Below are 9,021 nucleotides of genomic sequence, written 5' to 3'. Positions count from 1 at the left end.
TTTACAGTAAACCCTCGATTTAACGGATCTCGAATCAGTGGATTGTGGATTTAACTGTCAGAATTTGACTAATGAGGCAAACGTACTTGCAGGGAAAAAGCTATTGAGGCAAGAACTTCGACGAGATTTCTAAGAGACGCGTCGACGATTGCGATTGTAATATGGTAGTGGCTTGTACGCAGAACAACGAAACCTCGGCGGTGTTGTAAAGAGGTTTAATTACTGATATCATACTACATTAAATATTTCACGTTTACATTATACAGCACGATTTTAAGTGTATCATCCTACTTTAAATATTGTTCGTAACATGGGTTCGTATACGTGGAGAACTCAAAAGAAACCGAGCTAATTTTTTGGTGGGCAGAGCTTTCGTAGTACCGCACTTTACCGCCAGGCTTCGGCAGAGTTTATAGTGACAACTGTTTTGTGTGATCGTCGTTTTTGCAATGGCTGATTTTCATGAACAGCGTGCGGCGGTGGAATTCTGCCTTTTGCTTGGGAAAAGTGGAAAAGAAACTCTTGAAATATTAAAAATGGCGACAATGCTATGAAGAAAACTCAAGTGTTTAAGTGGTTTTCCCGTTTCAAAAATGGGGAAATGTCAATTGACGACAAACGTCGTTCTGGTCGTCCTTCCACGGCCCGAACATATGAAAATGTTGAAAAAAATTCGCGCAACCATCAACGAAGATCGACGACGACGGACCGTGAAGAAATTGTGAAGCTGTCGGGAGTGACTTGGGAGCACAGTGCAACGAATTTTGACAGAAGATTTGAGAATGAAAAGGGTGGTTGCCAAATTCGTGCCACGACTGAACAAAAACAATGTCGCGTGGAAGCATGCTATGCTTTAAAAGAAGAGTTCAGAAATGATCTAGACTTTTTTTTGTTTCTTAGAATGAAAAGAGATATGAAAGGAAAGTGTTTTGCTGATGTTGCTGAGGAGAAGAGAAAAACGACGGAGGCGCTGTCAAGCGTCACAAAAGATGGATTTAAACAATGTTTTGAAAAATTAAATAAAAGATTAGACAAGTGTATTAGTGCAAGTGAAGAGTACTTTGAAGGGGATTGAAAGTTTGTGCTTAAAATGTGAATAAATAAGTTTTAAAAAAAGTTCGATTTTTTGGGTACCTCCTCGTTTACCTCGTATTACGAGGTTGTGTCCTGGCATCACGACAGAATTCTTCGGAGTGTAGAATTGTCTCGTTATTGGTGGATTTGCGTGCCATTAGCAGACGTGGTAATAACTAAAGACAGGAAGTTATGGGAAAATAAAACACCAAAAATGGCAGGCAAAATGGCAAAATAAATTAAAAAAATGGCACTTCATGTGGCAGAATTCAACATATTCGTTTTATTTTTAAGACTTCGTCTTAGTATTAAAAAAAAGAAAAAGAAAACCGTTGATCTCTAATAACTACATAGATTATTAAATTTAATAGCAAAATAATGATGAGTAAAATAATCATTGCAAGTATCACTAATTTAATTCATGATCTTGGAATTATGAGAATACAGGACACATCAAATTAAGAAAAAGGTACGTAGAAAAATATTAGCTTTTTTTTTTTTTTTTTTTTTTTTTTTTTTTTTTTTTTTTTTGTAGCATAGGAAAAGCTTAACAAAAATAATCTTACGTGTGCGTCTATAAAAAAGAAATGTCTAAGAAATGGGCAGAGATAAGCTTACATTGGCTCTCGGGAAAGCAGTCCTGCTACACAGCACCTAGTTAACTTCTTGTTGGATAAAATAACAAGAAGTTTTTTTCTCTTTTTTTTCACAGTAAGATTATGTCGCTTGTCTGTTAAGATTCATTTGAGACGCGAAAACGACCTTCCAACATCTACCGATATGAGAGGAGCTATTTAAAGCACGCGACAACGGTGGGATCTAAACCCACATCAACCGTGCTCTCACCCTTCAAAACTTTAGAAATATTTCTATTTTTCTGCAGGTCTCTGTTTTCACTAACAAGACGGCCTCACTTTTTCTTTAAAACTTCACCTTTTTCAGCGGGAATATTGGACATATTGTGGACGCCAGCTCATTTAATTAAAAGAATTTTGAAGAGATATTCGAAATTAAATGATCCGGGCACCCACAAACCCTCACAACAAATGAAAATTTCACCGTTGTTGGCCATGGCAGCTAACAGCAGGAATACGCTTCCTCGTTACTTACTTAAAACGTAGGTAAAACACATGTAAGAAAAGCTACAGCTAATGGCATGCGACTTAACCAGGTGGATGAACGAAAACAACCGAATATAAACCACAATTTTTATTAGGCTGAAGGCCTCAATATTTAAATATACAATTTAAAATATTTTATACTGCGGAAGTATTTAACTAAATATATGTCCAAAATATTCGTCCACTATTCAGATAAACTGTGATACTTATAATATTTGTTCTGTCATGTAGCACGTGTTTTCCTATTCTTCTTTCTTGATTAGGAGCTCACTACTTGCTCCTCTGCCATCGGATTCCCAGTTCCTGCGTGCTCCAGCAACCGTCGAGTTCGAAGTGGACGAGTCTCTTCCGCTGCTTTCCGTTTATATCCGCTTCGTAGGCTCGCCGACTGGACAGCAGTGTTGCTAACCTTTTGGGTGACGTCACCTGCAGAGTTCTGTGGAAGGGGACTACCACAGATGGTGCTCCGTAGACGGGCGAACTCACGAAGTACAGGTCGAAATTACTGGTAACCAAATTCTGGATCTGAAGTGGAACTGCGCCATCACTGAGACTTCTGGGCCTCGCTGGTACAGTGAATGCAACTATGAATAACAGAAAAAAATGTATTAAGTTTGGCGAACATGCAGTGCAAGGGAAATTTGACGAACTTTTTTTTTTTTTTTTTAAATGGATGCAAACACTGCATGGAATTGTTATTACTTAAAGTTTGTTGGACATCTTTTTCAAATGACATGGACTGGTGTACACTACACTCTTCTTGAATATTGGACGATGAATAACATGCATATAGATATATAGAGCACACGAATGAGTATTAGATTCAGGAATACCATGTAGTTATGTACATCATATATCAAATTATAACATTTCATATATATATAAAAACAAGACGATGGTTAATATATACACTGAAAATCACTGCAGTCTTGTTGGTTGAAACCAGTTAATCTACACAATCTGATCGAGTAAAAGCACTGATCACTATTTATCTGACATGTAATTTGCTTTTTTTTTTTTAATTTTATTTTTTTATTTATTTATTTATTTTATTTTATTTTTTTGGAGGACATGAATTAACGTTCTAAACACTATGTCATTCGATGTAACGCATTTCCACTGAGTGGGACACTTGAACACAGGACACACATGAGAGACTGTGGAATTTTATTATTATTTTTTTTAGTGTTCCTGGTGGACATTGGAGATCAAAGTCTATCCGTGGAGATTGGTAATTCAATGCTTTCTTTCGTCGAATGCTTTTGAGAATACTTCATTTGCAATTAGAAATTTCTCGCTAAATATCTCATATAGTATAGAAAATAAACTTATCGATGTAGCATGTCTTTGGTTGGTGATGACGTGATCTATCTGGTTTATAGTATTGTTATCTGGCGATTTCCATGTTCCAAGGTGTATTCTCTTGTGCGGGAAATAGGTGCTTTTTATGGTCATTTTGTTTCGTATTGCAAATTCTTTTAGTAGGTTTCCATTTTGGTTACTTTCATCGTGGAGTGAATATTTTCCAGTAACTTTGTCAACCGTGTCTTTATTTCCTATTTTCGCATTGAGGTCTCCTAGAATTATCACCATGTCGTATTTGGCTATCTTGTCACATGTTCTCTCCAGTAAATCATAAAATTCTTCTTTTTCTTTTTCACCTTTTTCTTCTGTTGGGGCGTGTATTGATATTAAGGTTATATATCTGAATTTTCCTTTGATCCTTAATGTGCATATGCGGTGATGTCTATTTTGTGCTCTGTGACTTCGTTTGCTACTTCTTCCATTTTTCCAGGTAGTAACATTATACATTCCAGGTTCCCAGTATCAGGTCCGTTTTCTTCCTCCCGTCGTCTCCATTCTTCTGTCCTATCCGAGGCAATAGCATATTTTTCTGAACATCTTGTTTTTTTTCGAGACAAGGTTGTTAGCCCTGCACCCAACCCCCAACCTGGAGGACCAGGAGTTTTCTGTCAGGGTCCTCTTCCCTTAGCCTTTGTAGGTCCTCCTCCCAACTGCAAAGCAGCAGTTCTGATTTGGTCCGCCCCGAATTTTTCGGTACCTGCTATATCTAGCAGGCCTTCTTCTATCCGCCACCTGGGAGGTGCCTGGTGGAAGTTCAGCTTCTCCCCCAGGATTCAAAATTTTATCACAAGCATAAAACTCCTCTTTATGTTGCAGTTGGATTAACTCTTCATAGTTCAACCAGAAGCAAGTTCCTTGTAGAAGTGTTTCATAAATTGGGTGTTTCGGTAGATTATCCACGAATTTTAAGACTAGAAACACAAATTACTGCAGTTGTGCTAGAAAAGACAGCTGAAAATTCAGGTGTTTATGTTCCTCCAGTTGTTCCAAAACATTTCATTCACTGTGTTGCTGATAACATTGATTTCCTGGAAGATACCGTCGATGGAAAAATTACTTTCCATGGAACAATGGTGGTTGTATATCAAAGACAAGAAGAAAATAATAGTGTTAAGTCGCTCGTACTATCACCCTGTAATGACAGATCTTTGAAACATGCAAAGGAAGCCATTTCTGATATTGTGCCTATATTATAAACCTACAAACTGGATTACAGGTAATCCACAACCAAATATCACGAGTTAAATCGCAGATAGCGAAGACGATTTATCTCTCTATAAATCAGAGCTTAGTGATTTAGCTTGGCTACTGATACGCAAAGTTTTTATCTTAAATACAGATATTTCAAAATGAGTGCCTTTTCCTACTTGGGTGGGGTTCATGTCCAGCATAAGAGAGACAAAACCTATTACAAAAGTTTCTTGTTTGCCATTAATTCCTGTAGCACCAACAAACTGGTCAATACAACTAACATTCATCAAACATTTTGAAAAGCTTACCAAATTTGTGAACGATGATCAAAATATGAAAGTTGTGATAACTGTTAACATGCCTTTATATAAGCCACTTAAGCAGCTTGAAATGGCTAATGATGTTAGTAATGGAAAGTGGGTTTTAAAAGCTACTAGAGAAATACATACAATCATTGCTCAACTGCGAACCATAGGGGCATACATTGAAGGCAGTGAAATTCCATAGCTCTGGGTGGAAAGTGATAGATATGGACCTGCAACCACAAGACAGATACTTAAAGGAAAATATATTCGCCGTGGAACAGAAGCGCATCTTAACACAATTTCGGCACTATCAATATTGTTTCTGAATGAATTTGAAAATGAATATCCTGATGTGCTTGAAGAAGATAATCAATCTGTCAATGAATTGAAGATTTCCACAGAGAGAGACATTAAACCGAATGTTATCGCAAGTTAAAATAAAAGAAAATTCCAGAAAAGCTCAATTCCTTTTCAGAAAATAGAGAAACATTGTCTCAATTGTTTAAGTTTGCACGCATATATATGGTTATAGTTCAAACAATGTTACACACTTTGTGAAAGCAGTAAGATCTGGAAACTGGATTTTAGCACTTGGATCACAGAAGAACTTCCTAAAATATTTCTTCTGTATGGCTCGACAAAACTGTGCAATGATGATGTTGCTGTTTTTACGTGAAATTGATTACTTAAAGAAAACTGACAAATTAACATGGGATGAATTAAAGAGTGGTAATTATTTATTATTTATTTCATAAGGACAACACAACAGGCTTAATGCCCAGTTATACCGTCGTATACAGAATTATTTAACATACACTATTATACATACATTATATACATACACAAATTTACGTTATCTAATTATACATAAGTTATTGTATGATAATTCTTTTGAACTTGTTCTCTGACATACTAAACACATCTATTACATGAAATCTAATTATTTCATTATATGAAGCACACATTCTCACAGAGGAGACTTATGTAATTTTTTCTTGCTTTTCTATAATAGAATGTCCAAGCGTTTGCTGTTCTAGTCTTACCTGTTGGGACACATAATAATACTTCTGAAACTAATTCTGGACAATCAATTTTACCATTTAATAATTTATGTAAGAACAATAAATCAAAAACACATCTTCTTTCTAATGTTTGAAAATTAAAATTCATTACCAAGTCTTGATAGGGGACATACTTTGGGTAGAAACCGGTTTTCTTGTATGCAAGCATTTTTAAGAATTTAAATTGTATATTTTCTATTGCATCAGTGTGTTTAGTGACATTTGGTGTCCAAACAGTACAACAGTATTCTAATTTTGACCTCAGATACGAAAAATATAACCTCATAAATGTTGATTGTTTGCAGAAATCCTGTCCTATCCTATAAATTAAACCTAAGTTTCTATATGCACTACTCGTTATCGCGTCAATGTGTTGAGCAAAGGTTTATTTGCTATCAGATATAACTTCTAGATCTTTGATAGTATTTGGGGTAGACAAGGAAGTGCCACTTATTGTATACGTAAAGTTAATTGAATTTTCTTTCCTCGTGAAAGATACAGATTTACATTTGGAAATATTCAGGACTAATTTATTCTTATCACACCACATTTGAACTCTCTCTAGATCTTGTTGAAGTTTCATGCAGTCATCAATTGAACTTACTTTGGTGTATAATTTGAGATCATCGGCAAAGAGAAAAACTTGAGAAGTTTTAATACATAGAGGAATATCATTAATAACAAGAAGGAACAACATGGGACTTAGATTAGATCCCTGAGGGACTCCGGATAGAGTATTAAATTTTTCAGTAACAAATCCTTTGTATGAAACATATTGTTTTCAGTTATGCAAGTATTTTACAAGATACTCCATTGCTTGTTTCGAAAAATTCAGAGATGCTACTTTCAGTAACAAGACATGATCAACGACGTAAAATGCCTTGCTAAAATCAGTATAAACGACATCTACTTGACCGCCTTTATCTAATTCTGTTACTATAAAATTTGTTAAAATTGATAAGTTTGTCGAAGTAGATCTATTACGTAATAAGCCGTGTTGATAAGTTGAAAAGACAGGTTTTACCTGATTTAAAATTCGCGCATATAATATACCTTCAAGAATTTTTGCAAAGGGCGATAGAATAACAATTGTCCTGAAATTTTCTATTTCTCTTTTGTTTCCAGATTTTGGTAATGACAGACTAAACTTTCTTTCCATTTATCTGGGAAAGTGTTTGTTCTAATAGAAATATAGTGCGAAGTGGATATTTAAATATATCACTGCAACCTTTCACAACATAAGAGGGAATGTTTTCAGGGCTACAAGATGCTTTTGGTTTCAACGCTTGTATAGCATTTTCTATTTCTTCGAGTTTTATTTCATCTATTTCAAAGTTGTCTAATATATTACATTCGGTTCGATTAGCGAGAAAAGAGCCAACATTGTATGTGGCGGGTACATTGTTGTACACTGAATGGAAATAATGCGCAAATGCCTGTGCTATTTCATTGACATGTTGGATATCATGATCATTGTATGTAAGGGAGTTTGATGACAAATGTGTAATGAAAATGGAAAAGGCTGAAAGTGCCACAAAGTAAAATTTCCAGTATTCAATTAAAAATTCCTAAAACTGTACTTTATCCTTTAAAAATGTATCCTTGCGACTGCTCTAGAAACTAGTAGGAAATTTTCTGTCACTTTGGACCTTCTCTAGGTTATTGGCGATGTCGTTTACAACACATTCCATGCAAAAAATCGATTTTTTATTTTTTTGGCACTTTCAGCCTTTTCCATTTCCCCAACACAAATGCTGTTTTGCTTTTAATAAAGTTCTAGATCTGGCTAGGATCTTTCTCGATAGAACATTCTGAGTTTAAAATAGCTGTACTCCTTCAGACAGATGAGGCCACTGTTCTCCAACAACAGTGCCCGTCCAGTCCACAGCAGCACATTTGGGTTTGGAAACCGGATGATTTTCGTGTCTTACGTGCCCAAAAAGGAAAGATCATGACTTTTCTCTTCACTCCTCACATTGATGACAAGACATCGACGACTCGATCGGAGACAAGAAAAAGCCTGAGATAATTACTTATTACACTACCACCAAAGGAGGCGTTCCCACCGTGGACCAGCCCTGTGGTAGTTATGACGTTAGCAGAATCTGCAGAAGATGGCTACTAGGGATCTTCTTCTCTTTACTCAATGTTGCCGCAATCAATGTCCACATAATCTACTTTTCCAACACGAAAAAAACCTAGGATGTCGACACTTTCTCAAGACTCTCGCCCTTGACCTTATCCAAGATGAACTTTGGAGATACCTTCCGAATCCCCTGCAGCAGAGACTGCAGAAATTCGCGCCTGGTCCCAGTAGTTCAACAACTGCTCCTGCAGCGAAGAAGACAAAGTATTAGAGGTGTGAGCCCTGTGGCCGTAAGAAGGACCGGAATCAGTGCTAAATGTGTGGTCAGTACATCTTCCTGCACGACCATGCATACCTATTCTGTCACGACTGCTTCCTTGAGGCCCCAGTTAACTTAATGCACACAGTTGAAAAGGTTCTAGAACGCTGGCTTCCATTAGAAGTACAAGAGCATAAATAAGTTCTTTGTAGAGAATTACTCAAAATAAGATTAATTCATGTAGGTTATTGCTATATATTAAACAATGAAAATTGATTTACATTAAAAAATAACAACTTATTTTTCACGAAAATACCCCTCGTACTTCCAATGGAACCAAAGTTCTAGAACCTTTCCTACACTCTTTATGAAGGACTAAGACAGACTAAAAATATAAAGGAAAATAATAAATGTACTTTTTTTATTATGTTAGATTACTTTATTATAAGCCATTGAGTCCGTGCATAGTTGTCTATATATAACCATAGCCAAATAAAAATGAAAGAAAAGCAAAAAAATCAATAATATCATAGTGAAATCATATAATAACAATATTATA

The sequence above is a fragment of the Thermobia domestica genome, chromosome 5 (assembly GCF_964235325.1).
Source record: "Thermobia domestica chromosome 5, izTheDome1.hap1.1, whole genome shotgun sequence".
In the NCBI taxonomy this organism is placed as follows: Eukaryota; Metazoa; Arthropoda; class Insecta; order Zygentoma; family Lepismatidae; genus Thermobia; species Thermobia domestica.
Note: the sequence above shows the minus strand (reverse complement) of the source record.